This window comes from Lissotriton helveticus, chromosome 2_2 (assembly GCF_964261635.1).
Source record: "Lissotriton helveticus chromosome 2_2, aLisHel1.1, whole genome shotgun sequence".
Lineage (NCBI taxonomy): Eukaryota > Metazoa > Chordata > Amphibia > Caudata > Salamandridae > Lissotriton > Lissotriton helveticus.
The window spans coordinates 200,545,077-200,569,157 of NC_136060.1; positions in this window are offsets into that span (position 1 = coordinate 200,545,077).

Sequence of the window (24,081 nt, forward strand, 5' to 3'; positions counted from 1 at the left end):
TAGAAATGTCTTGACATGCGCTGATGCGTTAACGTCATTGGGGACCCTAGCATTTTATAGTGCTTAAAATGAGCCGGTGCTTTACTGTGCTCGGCACCGACATTTAATTGTCAGCACCGGTACCTAAGACAGTCTGTCACAAAGTTGTGCTGTTTTTTTTAAATTCAGAGATGAACACAACAACTGTTGGTTATTAATTTAGTGTTCCTGAAGAATGTCCTATTACTTACCGGTAATCTTCATTACTCCGGGTCCCGTTGTCCTCGTCCCCTTCATTATAAAAAGTGAGATAACCATCTCCTAGACAGAAAAAAGCAAAGCAGGAATGCTGGTACGCCCCTCCCTCTCCCTATAGGGAGTACATAAGGGTACAGTACCCAGCATGCCTCCTGAACCACCAAGCCCAAGATGAGGGCCGGACAGCCCGGGAGGGAGGGAAGTAATGAAGGGGACGAGGACAACGGGACCCGGAGTAATGAAGATTACCGGTAAGTAATAGGACATTACCCCCAGGTCCCTCCTGTCCTCGTCCCCTTCATTATAAAAAGTGAGAATACCCAAGCAGCAACCGGCCATCATCAAACAACAAACCACCAGGACACAGCAGTACAGCAAAACTCAGCAATTTATTGAAAATAACAGCACATGTAAAGAAAAGAAGGGTAATTAGGAACACACAGCCCGAAGAACCCCCAAACCAAAGTTAGTGTCATCCCCCAGAACATTCTGGATACGGTAATGCCTAACAAAGGTATTAGCAGAAGCCCAAGTGGCGGCCCTACAAATTTCAGAAAGGGACACCCCACGAACCTCCGCCCAGGAAGCAGCCATCCCCCTAGTAGAACGCCCCTGAACCCCAGCCGGGGGAGGGGAACCAGAAAGGGAATAGGCCAGAACAATAACCTGCTTCAACCAACGCCCAATGGAAGAAGACGAAGCACGGTTACCCCTGGAGCCAGCACCAAAAGAGACAAACAGGGAGTCAGAAAGCCGAAATGCACGGGTCCGATCAACATAGACCCTCAAAGCCCGGCAAACATCAAGCAGAGACCAGGGAAGATCACCGACGTCCACCTGAACAGAAACCAAAGCCGGAAGGACCAGCTCCTGAGAACGATGAAACTGGGAGGAGACCTTGGGCACGAAAGAGGGATCCAACCGAAGAACTACCCCATCAGCAGAAAAGGATAGAAAAGGCTCCCGAGCCATCAGGGCACCCAGCTCCCCCAGGCGACGAGCCGAGGTGATAGCCACCAGAAAAACCACCTTCAAGGTGACAAACTTCATATCCACCTCTTCCAATGGCTCAAAGGGAGCAGCCACCAAAACCTTCAAAACCAAGGGAAGATCCCAGAGAGGAAAGGAAGGACGCACCACAGGGCGGGAGATCGCAAAACTGCGCAACAAGCGAGAAACCAACCCATCAACATCAGGAAGGTTACCCCAAGGCGCCCTAAAAGCCCTGATAGCAGCCCATTGAGCCCGGAGAGTAGAGACAGACAAACGCTTCTCAAACCCATCCCAAAGGAACTGTAGAACATCCGGCAAAGGACAAACCAAAGGGGACAAGGCCAGGCCAAGACACCAACGCTCAAAGTTACCCCAATGCCTCCCATAAGATTGAAGGGTAGAAGGCTTCCGAGACTGTTGAATAGCCAAGGCAAAATGGGCAGGGAGGCCCCTATTACGCCACCCCTGCCTCTCAACCGCCAAACCGACAGCCGAAGCCGACGCAGGGGCAACATCGGAGAGGACCTCAACGGAGACGGATGGAACGGAAAGAACCACGGACCCCGAACAGCTAACAGGCGGAGAGTGGGAAACCAAGACCTGCGGGGCCAGAAAGGCACCACCACCACCACCTCCCGATCCTCCACCATCAGGCGAGCCAGGAACCGAGGAATCAGCACCAGAGGTGGAAAGGTGTACAACAGGTGTGCCGGCCACGGAAGGGACAGGGCATCCACCCCCCAAGACTCCTCCTGAGGAACCCGGGAGAAGAACCGGGGAAGCTGCGCATTGAGCCGGGAAGCAAAGAGGTCCAGAACAGGAAGACCAAACCTCCCGCACACCAGAAGAAAGGCCGCCGGTGTCAAAGCCAGTTCCAGGGAGGCAGGAAAAAAACGACTGAGGGCATCTGCCACCCCATTGTCCACCCCCCGGACATGAACAGCCGCCAGGGACAAAAGATGGCCCTCCGCCCAGCAAAACAAGGGGGACACCACCGCGTTTAGGGACCGAGAACGGATACCTCCCTGGTGATTTAAGTACGCCACAGTCACCGAGTTTACCGACCGAACCAACACATGCTGGCCCAGCAGAAGGAGCCGAAACCCCTGGACAGCTCGACACACAGCAGACAACCCCCGCCAGTTCGAAGACTGATGACCCTCCAAGAGGGACCACCTCCCCTGAAGGCATTCCGACCCCAAAGTCGCCCCCCAGCCCAGAGCGCTGGCATCCGTCGTAAGGACCACCGGAGGAGGATACTGCAGAGGCAAGCCCTCGTCCAGACTGGATGGCAGAGTCCACCAGCGCAGGGCCGGAAGGATCGACAGGGACACAGGAACCAAAATGGACAAGTCCCCCGACAAGGGATTCCATCGAGCCAACAGGTAGGACCAAAGAGGACGAAGATGGAAACGCGCCCAAGGCACCGTGAACACAGTCGCCGCCATCAACCCCAGAAGGCGCAACCACAGACGGACCGGAAAGGACCGACCCAACAGAAACCGCTGAGCCAGCGCACACAGGGTCACAGCCCGAGCAACGGGCAGGAACACACGATTCAAGTCTGTGCGAAAACGGGCCCCTATAAACTGCAAGTCCTGAGATGGCAGCAGCTGACACTTGGGGAGGTTGATCAGGAACCCATGGTCCCGCAAGGCCGCACACACCAACCGCTGATCCACCAACAACCTCTCCGCGGAGGGAGCATGCAGGAGCCAGTCGTCTAGATAAGGATAAACCAACAACCCCTGGAGGTGCAAGAAGCCCACCAAGGGAGCCACCACCTTGGTAAATACCCTCGGAGCCGATCTCAGGCCGAAAGGAAGAACAACAAACTGGTAATGGACCCCCAGAAGACAGAAGCGGAGGTAGGGACTGGAGAGAGGATGGACAGGCACGTGATAATATGCGTCCTGAAGGTCCAGAGTGCACATGTAATGACCCCGGAGAACCAGGGGAATAACCTTCTGAAGGGTCTCCATCTTGAATGGAATTTTCGGCACAAAATTGTTCAGGGCCTTGAGATCCAGAACAAGGTGAAACCCCCCAGTCACCTTGGGCACCAGAGAAATGATGGAGTAAAACCCCAGGCCCCGCTCCCCCGGAGGAACCACCTGAACTGCCACTTTGTCCAACAGCGACTGAACCCCCAGAGACAGTTCCGCACGTTTGGATGGGCAGGACGGCCAAGGAGTTGGACGGACCCCCGAGATCGGAGGCAGGCAGGAGAACTCCACACGGTACCCCAAGTGGATCACGTCCAGGACCCATAAGTCTGAACAGGAGGACATCAAAGCTGGAAGATACAACCGAAGCCGACCACCCACCAAGGATCCGACCTCGGACCCCAGATAGTCAGGAACGAGGCTTCGCAGGAGGGGACTTCGCCTTCTTGTCCCGGCCCCGACCAGGCTGAAAACGGCCACGACCCCAGGAAAACTGCCTGTGAGAAGAGGGCCGAAAGAAGGGCTTAGGCTTAGAAAAAGCAGGCGCAGCAGAGGGTACTTTGAAAGAAGAGGAATGTTTCTTCTCCTTGAAAAGACGATGAAGCTTGCCCTCCAATTCAGCCCCAAACAACATGGAACCCTGAAAGGGCAACCTCAGTGCATCAGACTTCTGGGCCGAATCAGTCTTCCAATCCTTGAGGACCAAGTTCCTACGGGCAGCCACGCAAGCACCCCCGGAGAGGGCAGAAGCACGCACCACATCGAAGGACACGTCAGAGAGAAACTCCACCTGACGCTCAATGTGGGCCAGGACAGCAGCACAGTCAGTAGCATTATTCATGGACCCATACAAAGTCTTTAAATCAGAAAGAAGGGACTGAGCAACATAAGTCCCGTAGATGCCAGCCCTCAGAGCCAGATGCGAACCAGAATAGGCTTTGCGCAGAGAAGCGTCCACCTTCTTGTCCACCGGATCCCGCACCACAGCATCTTCAGCCAAAGAAGTGCGACCCACAAGACTGGCCACAAAAGAATCCACAGGTACAGAGTCCGGCAAATCCTTCGCCATATCCTGAAGAGGATAGAGCTTAGCCATAAAGCGCGGAAGAAGAATACGATCAGGATCCTTCCACTCCCGATCCAAAACCTCCCTGACACAAGGATGGACAGGCAAGACCGCAGGTGCAGCGCACTGGAACTGACGAAGTAAGGACCCTCCAGAGGTACCCGGGACATCATCAGCAGGAAACCCCATATTCTCCTTCACATGGGCCAACAAATCGGGCAGCATATCCTTATTTACATATTTTCCCTTCACAACATCCTGCTCCAGATCATCACCGTACGACCCCGATGAAGCTGAAGAAGAAGAAGGACGGGGAACACCACCTGATCTGGACAGAGAACGTGACCCCTTAGGCCTCTTCGGACTCCCCATCTCCAACAGAGTCTCCCTAACTAGGGACGTCAATCTGGCATTCATACCACGGTCACGCCGCCTGGACCGGGCAGGAGATGAAGACGAAGACAAGGACGAAGAAGAGGAGGACTCCACCACATGCCTGCTCTTTTTCGAATGTTTCCCCATGACAGCGCCAGCAGGAAGAGACAGACCAGCAGAAAAACACGAAGGAAAGCCCAGAAAGGCGTCCCAAATGAACAGGAGCCTCCAAACACCCAGCAACGAGGAGCAGCACCAACCACAGCAGAACGCACAACAGAAATACCAGCACCGTAGGGCAAGAGCATTTATAAAGAAGAAATGCAGAAAAAAAACGCTACGCGGTACTTACATGTGAAGGACCGGCAAGCCTCCAAACACCACCGCCGCCGGCCACACATTGAAACGCCTGACTTCCTGCCCCACACAAAGGAAGTCAGGCAAACCCCAGCAGGAAGCGCCCCAGCCACCGAGGACCGCCGCACCACCGGAGCATACAGGAAACCGAGCCGCGTCTCCAGCAAGCCCGGCAGGACAGAGACGCGGTAAAAACAATCCTCCAGCCCCACCGCAGTGAGAAAGGAAGACCGGAAGAAGACACCAGGGACCCCTCGAGCCCGGCAGGAGGGGAAACCCCAGGAAACCAGCCCCACCCGAAGCCCAGCAACAGGTAGGCACCAGGAGCACATCAGCTCCTGGAAATTGCAGAACATACTGTTGAAGACAGAAAAAAGAGCAGGAGGCATGCTGGGTACTGTACCCTTATGTACTCCCTATAGGGAGAGGGAGGGGCGTACCAGCATTCCTGCTTTGCTTTTTTCTGTCTAGGAGATGGTTATCTCACTTTTTAGAATGAAGGGGACGAGGACAGGAGGGACCTGGGGGTAATGACTAATACCTGCTACTAAAGCCATTCTTTTAACTCTGGGGTCCTGAAATTGTCAGAATTGTAACTCTTGTAGAAGCGTGACTTATTTGTTGCGCTGCTACTGTAACTGACTGCCACAGTGCAAGCGGAAAAGGCGTGCTGACTAGACCCCTTGCACTTATTTATGTTTTTTTACATATTAAGCACTGCCTGGCAACCATATTAAGGCATACTTAGTCACATCTTGAAAGCTACGTAAACGAGAATGGGAACAACCAGGGACGCGTAAGAAAAACACAAAACGTGCAGTTTTCAAAATACTTTGATTAGCAACTCTTCATTAGCCTGCCAAACTGCATAAACTACAAGACAGCGAGATATGCTTTAAAGTGAAATTCACCACATGATCATATATTTTACTTTATTTTATTTTATTGGTTATCTGATCCTATGTCGCAAAGAGCAGTGGAGCGTTGAACCCCTCCATCGGATACTTACCCTACATACGAGGATATTTCTTTATTCACAAATGAAAATAAAAACTTTTGGTGCTATATAAAATATGAAGCATACTATAACGTAACCATAATATTACAATGCAAGGAAGAAATCATCTGGAAAGCGCATTTCTTACGTAAAGATCTATACTAATGAAATGATAAACGATAAACCTAACATTTTCTAAATGACAAATTAGGGTGTGCAAGCGTATTTGTAATTTTAATTTAGTGTGATCGAAATATGCATATGCCTGCCAGCATTGTGCAATAGGGTTGAAATGATTATGAAAGTATTAGACAAGAGTGACAGCACTGGTATTAAGCATAAGGTCAACTACTGTATTGTACTGAAGTAATGAGGCATTTGAATGACTACCATGCTTATGGGAATTAGACACATAATCCAAATTATTTTTTATTAAATAATCTAACCAGACACCAGAAATAACAAAGCATAAGGATTTCACTACTTATTAACTTTTTTAATTTGAAATATCAGTTCATAGAAAATGATTATGAAAAGTTTCATTGCCAATGCTTAGAATAATTACATGGGTGTGAATAGAGCTGCTAGATCCTCCATCCCTTGTTAAATTAGGTAGTTCATTGGTTTGTTTTAAACTATAGTGTTGGCTTGGTGTTTCACTTCACTTTTCAACAAGGATTAATGTGCTTTAAGTAAAAGAAAATGCCTATATTGTAAACAAGCCCTGTCAAAAATATTTGTCTCGAATTTCAAAGGCTTTGCAGTGCTTATTGTCAATGCTGTTAAACATTGGCAAAAGAAAAAACTAGCACTGACAAAGCCAATGGGTCTTGGTATTAAAAGGCAGAGCTAATGGCTATAGTAATGTTTTTCCCCAATCTCATGCATGCTTGGCTGGCAATCTGGGGATGGATTTTTGTCAAAGGAAAACCATTCCGAAATGACCACTGAGACACATGCATAAGGGAGGCAGGCATTTTCAATTTTCTATTCTGATACAGAGGATGGCCATGCTAGAACTGTACATGAAAATGAAAACAAAGAGGTGCATGAAACACAGTAATGGAATTAAGCTGCTTCCATCACCATAACAGAAGGATATTATTCTGTCCTGACAGCAGGTTATAGTTTTACTCCAGGCATGACAATGGTACTCTCTATCACAACCACTATTAAAGCCATAACACTAGTCATCAACAAAATGTTTTCCCTAAAAAAGAGCTCCTGAGGGGCACTGGTGGTGGCATTACAGTTGGATACATGTTAGTAACACCTAACACATAGTGATACACATGGTCATAATATACCTTATTGTATCCACACACTTGATTTTAATATTGTCTAGTAGCTTGCAAATAAAATTATTTTCACACAAGTATACAGGACAATTTTTAACACCTTTTTTTCACTTCACACACACAAATACCAGCTCCACTGTAATCCAGGTGTCGTAGCACACCCTGATGGCATTCGGCTATCAGGGTGGACCCCGATGATGAAGCATGTCACCAACCAGGTTGGTGAGTGAGGGGTTTTTATAAATAAAAGAAGGACTCTTTTCTTTCTGTAGTCATCCCACTCAGACTGTTTTCACTAAGCAGTTTCTGATGGTACTCCTCTTATGTTTATTTGTTACTTAACAAAAAACATTGATATATTAGTGGGGCTGTACTTACAGATTCTAGTTGTTTCAATATTTCTTGTGCAAAGCAAACGAATTAAAACTGTCCACAGAACTTGAGATGTAACATCTCTAAGGTCGGACTCCATCCTATATAGGCCCAATATCCATCTTTGTTCATGGAGGTCGCCATCGTCCTTAGTTTAGACAATGGGCATCACCATAATCCCTGATATGCAAAATCATTGTCATGTCTGCCTTTAGATTCAGATGGCGTCAGACCTTATCTTTCTAAGAACTGTGATATTGTGAAGTTCTTTGATTAATAACATAGATTCAACATGTGATGTGACATTTGTCCGGGTTAATGTCCCCTCCACTCCATGTCAAGTTTAACTAAGAACACATACAGACATATAACCAAATAATGTATTTTGAATTAAAGTCCTTTTGCCTTGTATGGTCATACTGAAACGTCTGGGACGCATACCTTGATGCACACAATCAGTGTCAGGCATTGTTAAATTAATGTCAGAAGTTCCAATTTCTGATAAGATTTAAGTTATAAGGACTGCTACTTGTCAACAGAGGCCCCTCACCCAGATTATCGCCCAAGAGGCTGCCAGGGACGTTCTCACCTGCTGCCAGCGCACTGCACACTTCACAGATGCTACATCTGGCCTGAAGCTGATAAAGCCAAGTCCCAGAGGAAGACCGACTGACTGCTGCTACAGAGGGTGCTTGCCCTTAGCGAGGAACACTGTCTTCAAACCTTTGCTAATAACATAAGCCTTTGTTTTCATCATGGTATGAAGTGCATTCCTCTCCCTTAGAAACTCTAGACTGCAATGGTGTTATGTTCTGAATGACATTTTAACAATGCTAGATATGTTAATCTAATTACCCTTATTGATACCATGTCTCCTTGCTGTATTTTTATAATATGCTGTGCAGTTATTTAAGGTGTAATGAGAAACAGATTGTGCCTGTACTAATAAATAGTTTTACTGTATGATACTGTGAATAATTAAGTTAGGTTTGTTGCGTTTTCCATTATGCCCCGGTTCCCTCTATCCTCTTCCATGCCCATGACAGCTCCCAGCCGTCATGAGTCACTGTGGGTGTGTGCTCATGACGGCCGGGAGCCGTCATGACCATGCCCATGATTGGAATGTCCAGCACTGCGGTGGAATTCGCGCCACAGTGAAGAGGCTAGTTAGTAACCCAAAAGCAATACTTCTATGTCAATTACAAATTGAACAGTGTTTTGTTTGGCTACAATAAATTTTCCTTCAGGTTTACCATTGGTGCATTAATTAAAGTTCACCTGTGTCAACCCTGGGTAGGAAGGCACGCCTTGTAGAGGTACACCAAAGTCGTAAATTTCACAACACTAGAAGTTAATCTCTGGATAAAACATTACCTTTGATGCCCAGTTGTGTAGTTTTCACCTGACAAAGAGCATTAATATGTATTAAATCAGTGGTTCGTAAACTTTTGACTTCTGTAAACCCCCACTAAATCATCCCTGGAATCTGTGGATCCTCACTGAATCATTAATAAAATACATGGGCCACTACTAAGCCATTATTAGAATCCTGCATCCCAAGCCTACGCAACATTCATGATTTCAACAACAAAACAATGTAATAAAATATAAACTAGTGTTCATCAAAAAAAGACACAAATGTATACATATTTTATTTAACTCACGAGCAAGTATAAAAAAAATAAAACATTTTAATGGGAAGGTTAGAGCTTTTTCATATTCAGTTTAGGACACTCATTGTCGATACTACATCCTCGCTATATTACTATGGCTGGGGGGTCCGCAGCAGACGGAAAGACCGTCTGACGCTTTTCCGCCCAGTCAACAAGTCAACCGGGCAGAAAAGAATTTAATATGGTGGCGGTGTCTGCTAGGACACCGCCCACCATATTACCATGGCGGCTGAAACATGCATTTTTGTGGCGCCACGGAAGGGCATGCAGGAATTGCTTGCGGAGGCCCGTTGAGGGCCCCCAGGGACTCTGGGGGTGGAGGGTGCACGTGCGGGGTACCTATGGTACCCCCTGCAGTTCCTTGCACAACATGGCAGGCACCACGCAGTGCCTGCCATGTTGTGCATGGAAGTGCACGACATGCCTTCCTGGCATTGTGGCGGGCGGTGCTGAGTGCACCGCCCCCACAGTGTCAGGAATGCAGGATGCGCCCACCACTGTGGCAGGGGCATCCTAATGGCCCCCACGGGAACCCCGCCCTTATGGTGGGTGCTCCCATTTCACGATAGGATGGCGAGCGGACTGTCCTAATGACCCCCTTAATCTCTACCGGGAGGTTGCTTCGCCTGAGTACAGGTTGTGATAGGGCCAAATGTGTTTGCTTCCACTAAAGAAGCATGCTTGTATTGCACTTTTTGACTTGTGGCAAAACGTTGACCTGATACAGCAGGAGTTGGTTATGATGGCAAGATAATGATCTTGGCTATAGGCTTCATCCGTTATTATGAAATGCGAAGACAGAGGCACAAGACCTGGCATATTAATTCTGAAAATCATATGTTAAAGTTAATAGGCAATTAGGCATTTATTGTTACTTCTCTATATTATAGCCTAGCAATAGGTATTTAGTTACATAAAATCGCATGCATTACCATATTAGGCAAGTGTTTTACTTTTGGTCACCAAGTTTGACAAACCATGAATGTAGAAGGTTTGCTCTATGAGATTCTTTTCTAGGTCCTCTTAGGAGAAACAATGCATTACTTGGCCAACTACTATTTTTCTGTACCTTTCTGATTTTATGACTAGGAGTCTGTTCCCTGAAGAAAAGTTTAAGTTCAATAATGTAGTCTTGAGTTGAAAATGATGACAAGCTGAAGATCTGATTTGTAGACTGAGAGATAATACATTCAGTATCATTGGCCTGGTCTGCCTACTATGAATCATCATGCAACAGATGGTTGGTTACTTTATTTACTGTGAAAAGTGTTTGTTAAAGCCAGTAAGGGTTCAATGGTGGGTTGTTATCACATTGTGTTACAAGCTACAGACAAGCATTTTCCCATGTAATCTCAGAGATTTCCGTTGTAGGCAAGTATTTTTGCATTGGCCACCCACTCTGACAAACACTGGGATTTTAACTGTGATGGTTCTTGTTAGACCCTGTTGAAAGGAGTTGGATATTACTATGCATGGTGCATTTTTCTACAAATTTGCAATTCTTTAACTGCATGAAAGCTGCCAGCTTATGTGCATTTGAATAGGCCAATGTTGTGTAAATTGTAAATCCAATGGTAAATGCTATAAGGTTTATTGGTTAATTGGGAAAAGTCATGCCAGATTTCATAGATTTGATCCATTTATTAAGAAACTTTATTACAAAGCCAATAGACATGACCTACTTATAAAGAAAATCATGTGTTAAAGACAATAGGCTGTTAAGAATGGATTATCATTACATTTTTCTAAAGCCTACAGGAAAATATTTTCCTACATGAAATCTCAGAGATTACTGTAGTAGGCACGGATTTTGGTGTAGGTTACCCCCTCTGTCAAACTTCGAACATGGAAGATTTACAATGTAAAAATCTTCCATCCTTAAACCCTAGTAGAAGAGATTAGTCTTTTTCTTTGCCAGCTGTAATTTTGTATATATTTGCAATTTTATGACTGTATGCCTGATGGTTGTCTTGTAGGAAAGCTGACGCACAGACAGCATCATTGGAGTACAGGGAAATATCATGCCTACACCATAGGTCTTGTCTGTTTATAATTAAATGTTTTTAGAAAGACAGTAGGCATGGGTAATTTATTGTGAAAAATATTATGACGAAGCCAGTCGACCTCTAACACTTGATTGTTATCACATTATGTTACAGGCTGTCCAAGGGTATTTGCTTACATATAATCTCACAGATTGCCATAGTAGGGTAGAGCATTGGTGTTGGTGGCCTGTTATATCAAACCCTGGAAGTGGAATTTTACTGTAATGATTCTTTCCAGGCCCTATTGAGAGAGCTTGCATATTGTTTTATCAACTATAATCTTGTACATTTTTAAATTTTATAAATGTATCCTTGGTAGTTACCAGTTTATGCACACTTTAATAGACATGTGTTATGTACAGTGTTAAGCTACTAGTAAAGGCTAATGGCCTCATCAGATCACTTAATCAATCAAGCAATCAGGATTTTTTATTGCGTAGCTACTCACCCGTGAGGGTCACAAGGTGCTGGGGGGGTTGGTGATCCGTCGGGGGGGATGGAGGTTCAGTCGAAGAGCCAGGTTTTGAGATCCTTCCTGATTTGGGTCAGCGACGGCAATTGCCTGAGGTGGAGGGGCAGGGAGTTCCAGGTCTTGGTTGTGAGGTAGGAGAAGGATCTTCCTCCTGTTCTGATCTTGTGAATCTGTGGGACAGTGGCCAGGGCAAGTTGGGCGGAGTTCACTAGAAAATGTAAAACTCCTTATGTGTGATCTGTTTATAATGAAAGGTTATGACAAAATAAGTAGGCCTTACTTCTTTATTGTGAACTCATGTGTTAGAAGTGCTAAGGCTTTTAAGTGTGGATTTGTATTGCACTGTGCTGAAGCCTGTAGGCAGGTATTTTGAGACATGATTGCCATAGAAGGCAAGGACTTTGATGTTAGTAATCCACTTAAAAAAATCATAGGGATAGACTATTTCCACTATGGTAGTTCTTTTTAGGTCATATTAGTAGGAATTTTATATAGTTTTGTTACAACCATATTTATTATATATAGATATATAGATGATCGGCACACACTTATTTCCAAGCACAAATCAGTTATTATCATAATATACGATACAAGAATTTTTAAAAAACTATATTTTGTACATATTTGTACACATGATGTGCCTTGTGGAAAGGCTTATGACCAACTCAGTAGGTCTGAGTTGGTTACGCTGACAAGCCAAGGCGTTTCTAGAGACCATTCAGAGGGGTGCGGATGCCCGCCTTGACGGTGTTTATACAGCAGCATTTTTCCTTTTTATACATGTATTCTTTTAATTTATATTGCATACATAGCTGAGTATGTGTGCATTTTATTGAGGTTGTGTCAGAGGGTGAATGCAGGAATGAGTCGGTGGATGGACACAATTAATACAAGAATACACGTATGATGCCTTATTTTTTTTTTTGCAGTTTGATATAGAGCTAACTTGACCCGACAATATTGGAACACTTTATATGAGCACCCATTACATTACACAAGGACACATTCATTTTGGTAGGCATGGGGAGATTAAGTGATTTCCTAAAGTCAGAGGATGTTGAGCACGAGACTCGAATCTGAAGCCCTAGCCCCAAAGTTGACAACTCTGGCGGTTATGCCACATCCCATTGAGTGCTTATCCCATCAATGACATAAAAGGGACTTTCAATCGTAAGCAACACCTATTGGCATTGCCAAAACTTGCTTTTCTAAAGCTAAACCTATTGTTGTTCGGCATCATTGGCTTCCCATCCATTAAAGGTTCCATTCAATGTTGCGCTTAGCGCATAAAAGTGTTCAGCAAAGATCCTTCCTTTCTTGCTATAATATTGCTGTTAAGTGAACCCTGCTTTTATAAAACTTCATTTGATGGAAGGGCTTTCTTGTCTTGGTGGTCTCTTGTGGAAAGCTTTATCACTGTATCTTACATCACTTGCGTCTCACGTCGCTTTCAGAATAAAACATATGATAGACTACTTTTTTTCAAAGTAAGACATGGACTAGCCATATCCCTAAAATTATGCACCAAGAGAGGGTGCCGGAGCGCTCTACAAATGCTAAGGCCATGAGCTCTTCTGGATTTCCCCGGACAGTCCAGGTTTTTGAAGTTAATACATGTCCTTTTGTGGAGAGAGGGTTGGATGAGCATACACACTAATTACAGTGCTGTGGCAGCTCACGCCTTTCACTGATCCTCTCATCACTCCTTGGACAATTCCTTTCTCTAAAAAGTCACCTGCCATGCGGCCTCGTGTAATTTACACTGCACAACAAGTTTTAACAGTTGATGAATGATTGTCACAGGAGCCCATCAGCCATTGCCAAGTCAGCCTCAGGGGCTCAATATAGCAAGGGAATGGAGTGCTGTTTACTTATTATTAATGATAATATTGCAGTCTTTTAACATCCAACTTCTATATCAGTGACTGTCCTGGTTTTCGGGTTTGAAAATATGGTCACCCTACGCGAAGTCCTTGTAGAAGCCACTCTAAAGAATATCATACGTGGTTTTTACCGGGTACACTATCTACACAGAGAAAGTGTTTCCATGTGCAGAAATTTGATGGATAGGGGTCCATGGTGTGCTGTCTATTTTTATGAGGCAGCTTTCATCCACCCAGCACAGAACTCTGAGGTCCTTAGAGTTCTCACTAAATGTTCTTTTGGTCATACTATTCGAAGCTTCTCCATGTTCAGAAATCACTCCTGCAACTAGAGATATGTGATAGGTTTCATGAGCAGTATAGGTTGAGACCACTTAAATCACCTCGCAACAGCTTCAAACAGGTAGCAGAGTGGAAATGAGCGGTATAATGCCAATGTACTATTCAGAGCACTTTCAAATGCTTTCAATTTACAGAACTGTTAACAGGGAGAACCCTGACAATGTTGATTCTCTAATTAACTCATTAAATGGGTTGATGCACATGATCTGGAAAGTCTGAGTCTTTACAAGACCTTGTGAGTCTCTGAAAGACTTAGTACAAGTCTAAGAAATAATACAGCGTGAGGCAGGATTCAAGGTTACTATTTTGTAAGTTTATTTAAAAATACAATCATTTCAGAATGCAAAAAGAAATTAGTTGGTGAATTATGAATCATCTCAACCAAAATAGTTGAAGTGCTATCCTGCAAGAGTACTAACATAAGATTGGTTTCTTAAAAAGCAAGAGGGAAGAACTAATAAATAAACAGACTAGCTCAGTCTGCCTCCAAAGAAATAAGACAACAAGACTTTGGGGGTCGTTAGGATGGTGGGAGGACCGCCACCTCGGGCCGGCGGTGGTGGTCCTTCTGCCATCACACAGGATATTCCAACCACTGATTCAGGACGGCGGTGGGAATCCCACAATGTCCCCGGCAGACAGAAAGTCCGTCCACTGTAGTTCCACAAGGCAGTCTTTTTCCGTCCGCCTAGCGGAACCAAAACACAGGTTGATTAGGAAATCCTTCTCCGCTTGTCTTTTCGCCTGCCATCCCACCGCGAAAACACAGGCAGAGGCTAGATTTGGGGGCCTGTTGCGGCCCCCTCTGTATAGGAGGGGGTTGCACTGTGGGGTACCCATGGTAACCCCCCCTGCATTTCCCTGCACTGCGTGGCAGGCACCGCATGGTGTCTGCCACGCAGTGCCGGGAAATACAGTGCATGCCAATTCGACATTGCGAACTGTGCTGCATCCAGCAACACCGTCTGCAAAATTAAGGGCCCGGTATGCATCCTAATATGTGTGGAGGGACCACCTCTCATTGTAATGAGCACCTTAGCAAGCAGACAATCATGGAGACCGCCTTCTAAAGAGACCCTGAAAGAAATGGCTCTTCACCAAAGTAAAGCAGTTCATGGTAAGGTAGCCACACGTATTTCTTCCTATGATAGGATATTACATGAAACAGTTGGACTAGCAATGTTGCACACACAGAAACCAATCAATATCCTGGTAACCAAGACACTTCTAGATTCATCCTGAGCATTGCCGGAACAAGAAATATTACATTACAGACACTACAGTTAAGGTTTCTTTTTCAATGACTTTTCTGAAATGAAAAAAATATACAATATAGTGAAGGAGTAAGGCTTGCTCACATAAAATAAATGTGCACTATAATTTTGTAAATATGAAGAGCCATCAATGCAAGTTAACTGAATTACGTCTAAATTTTACATTGTTTCTAATTAGAAAAACTCACATACAACAACATATTTAAAAGGAAATACACACAGTTTCATTGCTGAAAGATATTCTGGTTCTTAAATAAAATGAACCAATGGAAAATATGGCTCGGATTGTTGGAGATGGACTGGATGGAATGACAGAAGGACGTAAACAGGGGACTGGAAGACAGAAGAAAGAGGGGACAAAGTGTTTTAGCATAGAAACAAATGATTGTTCTATTGCAGAAGACAAGGGAATAAAGATCTTAGTATTAACTGAAAAACAGTGGGAGAAGGAGCTGAGGCAGAGATGGGTGAGTTCCATCAAAATCTGCTGTTGGCTTGGGTTTGGACAGCAGAGAAAATGCTGGGATGGAACAGCAGAGCATAAGCCCACAGCTCTCCTCTGCCTACAAGGCCCTGTGTGTTCTAAGCTTTCTCTGCTTTGTTTGCTAACTGGTTAGGTATATTCTCTACAGTTATGCATAATATAGGGTATACAGTATCCTTGAGCATCTGGTGATATGGTTCACGTTAATGATGACTAGAATCTCATAGAACTGTGTCCTTCGATAGACACAGAGAAAAGGCCAAGAGTCCCATCACCTGTACACCAGCCACGGTATGCAGACAAAATATCGCGTTGGAAATGTCGAACTACTGAAATATTGAGTCCTAAATGTTGTTAGTCAAATATGTTGACATCAAGAATATTGAGGTCAAGAATATCGATTTGAAGGTAAGAAATATAGTTAAAAAAATATAGGTCATTAATATCATATGCAATAATATTGTTGTTTTGAATATTGATTATTTAATTAGTTTTATGTATTTTAGTATATATTTTAAATGTATGTGATGTATGTTTTTGTATAAGAATTATTTATGTTTTTTAATATATGTGTTAAATTATTGATAGTTATCAATTTTATTTTAATTACATTTTGGGTTTTTAAGTTCCGTAGCAGGTTGTGGGTTTAAAAGGGGAATAGGGTGGGAAGTAATTTAATTATAATAAATTAATCATTATTTAGTATTTAATAATATTTATTTAATTGAAATTTAATAGTGTTAATTGTGGGAAGTCATTTATTTTTAATCAATTATTAAGTGGGTGTTAATTAATATGAATTAATTAATTGCTAATTAATTATCGTAATTGTGTACAAAAATAGGTGTGGGTTAGGAGGTTTATAGGGGTAAAAGGTAGGAAGTAATTTATTTTTAATTAATTAATAATTAGTTGTTAGTATTAATTATTTGAAAATTAAATATGTAAACAGTGTAATTATTTTAGGTGTGGATTGTGGTGTTTATTGGGGTGAAGGGTGGGAAGTAATTTATGATTAATTAATTAATAATTAGTTGATCAGTAATATTAAGTAAATATGTTTTTTTTGTGTGTGAGTTTTACTTTATAGGGGTAAAGGGTGGAGAGTACATTAATTTTACTTACTTTAAAATTTATTAAATTCCATTAGTCTTTTAATAGAAAATAAGTGTCAATTGTTTTATTAATTTTTACAGTTTACTTTTAGGTGTTTGTTGTGGGGATTATAGTGGTAAAGTGTAGGAAGTTAATATTTCTTTAATTAGTAAATAAATATGTTAATTATGGAAGTAAAAAACATTTAAATATTGATGTGGGTTGTGAATTGTGTGATGTTATAGGGTAGGAAATAAAAACACTAAATGTATGTAATCATTAATGTTTTTGTTTTCTAAATATTTTCTAATTAAAAATATGTATTTATTCGTAGTTATTTGTCATATGTATTTAACATTATAATATGTTTTCATTTTTTTACTTTTTAATGTTCACTATATTTGTATTTTAATTTTGAGCATATTTATATATTTATATTTGTAAAAAATAATTTTAACTGACAGGAGTGCGAATATTAATTGTTACCCCTCTGAGATCCAGCACTTTCCCTACTGTTGGACTGATTGGAGCGGTATTAGTAAATTTTAACCCGCCACTATCCAACACTTTCCCTACTGTTGCACCCTCTGGAGAGGGAATAGTCATTTTTACCCCCCACCCGCTATCCAACACTTTCCCTACTATTACACCTATTGGAGAGGGAATAGTAATTTCGATATTTTCTACAGCTATCTTTTTTACATCAATATTTTTCTTCTCAATATTTTTGTACTTACCTGTTTAAGTATAGGGAGTCAATATTTTTACATTCTATATTTTTACCTCGATATTTTTTACATCTATATTTTTTAGATCGATATTCTGTAAGCGAACATCAGCCGCAGCCTGGAAACACTAATACACTCACTGGCTTCTGATTTTCACAACAACAAACTTCAAAGAGCAATGAAAAGCAATGCTTCATAACAAAGCCTTGCTGGTAGCTGACATGTTGTATGGACTGCCTACATGAAGACCACGTTGAACAGAGAGCAACCTATTAGGAAGCAGCCATGGTGTATAAGAGTAACAGCTAACCTTGAGATGAACCATTGAGGAAGCACGAGATAAGGAAAAACAAACAGAGCTACAAAACCAGTGACATCAACTGATATACTTTTTTAACATTTTCCCAAAAATCATGCCCAGCTTTGTTTACATGATCTTTCAAAAATATTTTTTTCTGAATGGATCACGCGGGTAGCCACGTTTGAGTGGTTAAATCCAGTTTTCAGATACATTATTAGTGCAACGACTAGCAGAAAATATAATTTAAAAAAGGCAATGGAGCGGTCAGAGGATGCTGGGTTTAGAGCATGGGGCTAAAGAGGTGCACTGGGACCATGGAGAGCAGCGTGAGAGAGGAAAAGAAAATAGTCCCTCCACTACAATGATAGGCAAGGTCTTAAGCGGAAGAATGCATCATCAAGACAGATGACTGTAAAACCGAAATTCTCTGAAGCAGGTCTAACCTAAAAATAGGGATGATAGCTAATGAATCAGGAGAAGGGATGGGAGAGATATAACAAAACCATCCGATATTAAGCAATGGACTGGCATATGTATATCTAATTCATTGGAATCAATATATCTGACCAACAGACAGCTGAAGCTCCTTGTACGTGAATCTTCAAAAGGTCAATGATGAAGGTGAACATTATAGCAAAAAAAAACTGAAAATGGGTGACTCAAGCTTGATCATGTATAAACATCTGTCTTTCCCCCCATACCCTGAAGTGGCTGCCAAAAGCATAGTTTGTTTCAAAAGGCAGTGCAGTCTGTTGAATCTGTGCATGCTAAGAGCATCTCAAAGACGATCCAAACAATGTAGGGCTAGTTCATAACACAACAATCTTGTTCATAAAGTAAGAAGTATGAGGACTACATTTAGGTTTATATGGTAAGCCACAGCAGTAAAGGCAGCAAGGCTAACAACATGCCTAACATGATGCCTTATAGATCAGCTATAAAAAGTGCAAATTGCAGAAACTTCATTTGTTTGGTAAATAAAGACACAACAGAGGTGCAGAAATAAGCAAGACAGGTGCAGAAAGAAGCATGGAAAGTGCAGAATGAAGCAACAGGTTCCAGAAAGAGGCAGGAGAAGTGAAGAAAGGACCAGGTGATGTGTAGAAAGACCCAACAGAGGTGCAAAAAGAGACACGATAGGTGCAGAAACAGGCAAGAGAATTGCTGAAAGAAGCAACAGAGGTGTAGAAAGAAGCAAGATAAGTGCAGAAAGAGGCAAGTAAGACACAAAAACAGGCAGGAAAGGTACAGAAAGAGGGAAGACTTGTGCAGAAAGAGACAACAGGGGTGCAGAAAGAAGCACATGAGGTGCAGTACGAGGTAACAGGAATACAGAAAGAGGGAAGAGAGGTGCAGAAAAAGGCAAGAAAGGTGCAGAATGAGGCAAAAAAGGTACATAAAGAGACAACAGGGGTGCAGAAAGAAGCATGGAAAGTGTAGAATGAAGCAATAGGGGTGCAGAAAGAGGCAAGAGAAGTGCAGAACCAGGAAATACAAGGGCACAAAGAGGCAAGAGAATAGCTGAAAGAAGCAACAGAGGTATAGAACGAAGCATGGAAAGTGCAGAAAGAGGCAAGTGAGATGCAACAACAGGCAGGAAAGGTATAGACAGAGGGAAGACGAGTGCAGAAACAGGGGTGCAGAAAGATGCAAATGAGTAGCAGAAAGAGGCAACAGACGTGCAGAAAGAGGGGAGAAAGGTACAGAAAAATGAAGAAAAGTGCAGAAAGAAGAAAAGGAGGTACATAAAGAGACAACAGGGGTGCAGAAAGAAGCAAGACAGGTGAAGAAAGAAGCATGGAATGTGCAGAATGAAGCAAAAGGGGTGCAGAAAGAGGCCAGAAAAGTGTAGAAAGTATCAAGTGAGTTTCAGAAAGAGCCAACAGAGGTGCAAAAAGAAGCAAAAGAGGTGCAGACACAGGCAAGAGAAGTGTACAAAGAGGCAAGAGAATTGCTGAATGAAGCAACGGAGGTGTAGAAAGAAGCAGGAAAAGTGCAGAAACAGCAAGTGAGATGCAAATACTGGCAGGAAAGGTACATAAAGAGGGAAGACGAGTGCAGAAAGAGACAACATTGGTACAGAAAAAGCAAATGAGGTGGACAAAGAGGCAACAGACATGCAGAAAGAGGCAAGAGAAGTGTAGAAAGGAGCAAGTGAGATATAGAAAGAGCCAACAGAGGTGCAAAAAGATGCAAGAGAGGTGCAGAAACAGGCATGAGAAGTGCACAAAGAGGCAAGAGAATTGCTGAATGAAGCAACAGAGGTGTAGAAAGAAGCATGAAAAGTTCAGAAAGAGGCACGTGTGATGTTAAAACAGGCAGGAAAGGTACAGGAAGAGGGAATATGAGTGCAGAAAGAGACAACAGGGGTGCAGAAAGAAGCAAATGAGGTGCAGAAAGAGACAACAGACGAGCAGAGAGAAGGGAGAGAGGTGCAGAGAAATGCATGAAAAGTGCAGAAAGAGGCAAAAGAGGTACATAAAGAGACGACAGGCGTGCAGAAAGAAGCAAGACAAGTGCAGAAAGAATCATGGAAAGGGCAGAATGAAGCAACAGGGGTGCAGAAAGAGGCAAGAGAGGTTCAGAAACAGGCAAGAAAGGTGCAGAAACAAGCAAGAGAAGTACACAAAGAGGCAAGGGAATAGCTGAAAGAAGCAACATATGTGTAGAAAGAACCATCAAAAGTGCAGAAAGAGGCAAGTGAGATAAAAAAAGAGGCAGGAAAGGTACAGAAAGAGGGAAGAAGAGTGCAGGAAGAGACAACAGGGGTACAGACAGAAGCAAATGAGGCGCAGAAAGAGGCAACAGACGAGCAGAGAGAAGGAAGAGAGGTGCAGAAAAAAGCAAGAAACGTTCAGAAAGAGACAAAAGAGGTACATAAAGAGACAACAGGGGTGCAGAAAGAAGCAAGACGTGCAGATAGAAGCATGGAAAGTGCAGAATGAAGCAACAGAGATGCAGAAAGAGGCAAGAGAAGTGTAGAAAGGAGCAAGTGAGATATAGAAAGAGCCAACAGAGGTGCAAAAAGATGCAAGAGAGGTGCAGAAACAGGCATGAGAAGTGCACAAAGAGGCAAGAGAATTGCTGAATGAAGCAACAGAGGTGTAGAAAGAAGCATGAAAAGTTCAGAAAGAGGCACGTGTGATGTTAAAACAGGCAGGAAAGGTACAGAAAGAGGGAAGAAGGGTGCAGGAAGAGACAACAGGGGTGCAGACAGAAGCAAATGAGGTACAGAAAGAGGCAACAGACGAGCAGAGAGAAGGAAGAGATGTGCAGAAAAAAGCAAGAAACATTCAGAAAGAGGCAAAAGAGGTACATAAAGAGACAACAGGGGTGCAGAAAGAAGCAAGACATGCAGATAGAAGCATGGAAAGTGCAGAATGAAGCAACAGGGGTGCAGAAAGAGGCAAGAGAAGTTTAGAAAGGAGCAAGCGAGGTGTAGAAAGAGCCAACAAGAGGTACAAAAAGTTTCAAGAGAGGTGCAGAAACAGGCAAGGGAAGTGCACATAGAGGCAAGAGAATTACTGAATGAAGCAACAGAGATGTAGAAAGAAGCAGGAAAAGTGCAGAAAGAGGCAAGTGATATGTAAAAAATGACAGGAACGGTTCAGAAAGAGGGAAGACGAGTGCAGAAAGAGACAACAGGGGTGCAGAAAGAAGCAAATGAGGTGCATAAAGAGGCAACCGACATGCAGAAAAAGTGAAGAGCGGTGCAGAAAAAGCCATGAAAAGTGCAGAAATTGGCAAAAGAGGTACATAAAGAGATGAAAGGGGTGCATAAGAAGCAAGGCAGGTGCAGAAAGAAGCATGGAAAGTGAAGAATGAAGCAACAGGGGTGCAGAAAGAGGCAAGAGAAGTGCAGAAAGTGGCAAGCGATGTGCAAAAAGAAGAAAGAGAATTGCTGAAAGGAGCAACAGAGATGTTGAAAGAAGCAAGAAAGATGCAGAAAGAATCATGGAAAGGGCAGAATGAAGCAACAGGGGTGCTGAAAGAGGCAAGAGAGGTGCAGAAACAGGCAAAAGAGGTACATAAAGAGATGAAAGGGGTGCAGAAAGAAGCAAGGCAGGTGCAGAAATAAGCATGGAAAGTGAAGAATGAAGCAACAGGGGTGCAGAAAGAGGCACGAGAAGTGCAGAAACAGGCAGGAAAGCTACAGAAAGAGGGAAGAAAGGTGCATAATGAAGCAACAGGGGTGCAGAAAGAGGCAAGAGAAGTTTAGAAAGGAGAAAGCGAGGTGTAGAAAGAGCCAACAAGAGATACAAAAAGAAGCAAAAGAGGTGCCGACACAGGCAAGAGAAGTGCACAAAGAGGCAAGAAAATTGCTGAATGAAGCAACGGAGGTGTAAAAAGAAGCATGACTAGTGCAGAAAGAGGCAAGTGAGATGCAAAAACAGGCAGGAAAGGTACAGAAAGAGGGAAGACGAGTGCAGAAAGAGACAACAGGGGTGCGGAAAGAAGCAAATGAGGTGCATAAAGAGGCAACAGACATGCAGAAAAAGAGAAGAGCGGTGCAGAAAAAGTCAAGAAAAGTGCAGAAAGAGGCAAAAGAGGTACATAAAGAGATGAAAGGGGTGCAGAAAGAAGCATGGAAAGTGAAGAATGAAGCAACAGGGGTGCAGAAAGAGGCACGAGAAGTGCAGAAACAGGCAAGCGATGTGCAGAAAGAGGCAAGAGAATTGCTGAAAGAAGCAACAGAGATGTTGAAAGAAGCAAGACAAATGCAGAAAGAATCATGGAAAGGAGAGAATGAAGCAACCAGGGTGCTGAAAGAGGCAAGAGAGGTGCAGAAACAGGCAAAAGAAGTGTACAAAGAGGCAAGGGAATTGCTGAAAGAAGCAACAGAGGTGTAGAAAGAAGCATGAAAGGTGCAGAAAGAGGCAAGTGAGATGCAAAAACAGGCAGGAAAGGTACAGAAAGAGGGAAGAAGATTGCATAAAGAGACAACAGGGGTGCAGAAAGAAGCAAATGAGGTACAGAAAGCGGCAACATACGTGCAGTGAGAAGGAAGAGAGGTGCAGATAAATGCAAGAAAAGTCCAGAACGAGGTAAAAGAGGTACATAAAGAGACAACAGGGGTGCAGAAAGAAGCTAGACATGTGCAGATAGAAGCATGGAAAGTGCAGAAAGAGGCAAGAGAAGTTTAGAAAGGAGCAAGTGAGGTGCAGAAAGAGCCAACAGAGGTACAAAAAGAGGCAAGAGAGGTGCAGAAACAGGTAAGGGAAGTGCACAAAGAGGCATGAGATTTGCTGAATGAAGCAACAGAGGTGTAGATAGAAGCAGGAAACGTGCAGAAAGAGGCAAGTGAGATGTTAAAAATGGCAGGAAAGGTACAGAAAAAGGGAAGACGAGTGCAGAAAGAGACAACAGGGGTGCAGAAATAAGCAAATGAGGTGCATAAAGAGGCAACCGACATGCAGAAAAAGAGAAGAGCGGTGCAGAAAAAGCCATGAAAAGTGCAGAAAGAGGCAAAAGAGGTACATAAAGAGATGAAAGGGGTGCATAAAGAAGCAATGCAGGTGCAGAAAGAAGCATGGAAAGTGAAGAATGAAGCAACAGGGGTGCAGAAAGAGGCAAGCAATTTGCAGAAAGAAGCAAGAGAATTGCTGAAAGGAGCAACAGAGATGTTGAAAGAAGCAAGACAGATTTAATTTAATTTAATTTAATTGTGGGTTTATATAGCGCTAGGAATCGACTCCCGGAGGAGTATCTCCACGCTTCGACCGCTGGGGAACCCGTCCTGGCTCACCCTGAGAGATGGTCCCAGATGGGTATCTCTAAGGTGCGACCAAGCATCCCCGGCGATCTGGGGGGGCCGTTGTGAAGATGAGGCAAGCTGATGCCCAGAGTTGCCGCGTGTGGTCTCTGACTAGAGTAGGCACTGAGGCGAGAATTATCGAGTCCGCTGACCCTGGTCCACGACCCTGCCGCGTCGGGAATCGAACCCTGGTCCCGGGCAGTTCTCTGCTTACGGGTCTGCCACCTCTAACCAGTGAGCCACACTTCTCCAGATGCAGAAAGAATCATGGAAAGGGCAGAATAAAGCAACAGGGGTGCTGAAAGAGGCAAGAGAGGTGCAGAAACAGGCAAAAGAGGTACATAAAGAGATGAAAGGGGTGCAGAAAGAAGCAAGGCAGGTGCAGAAA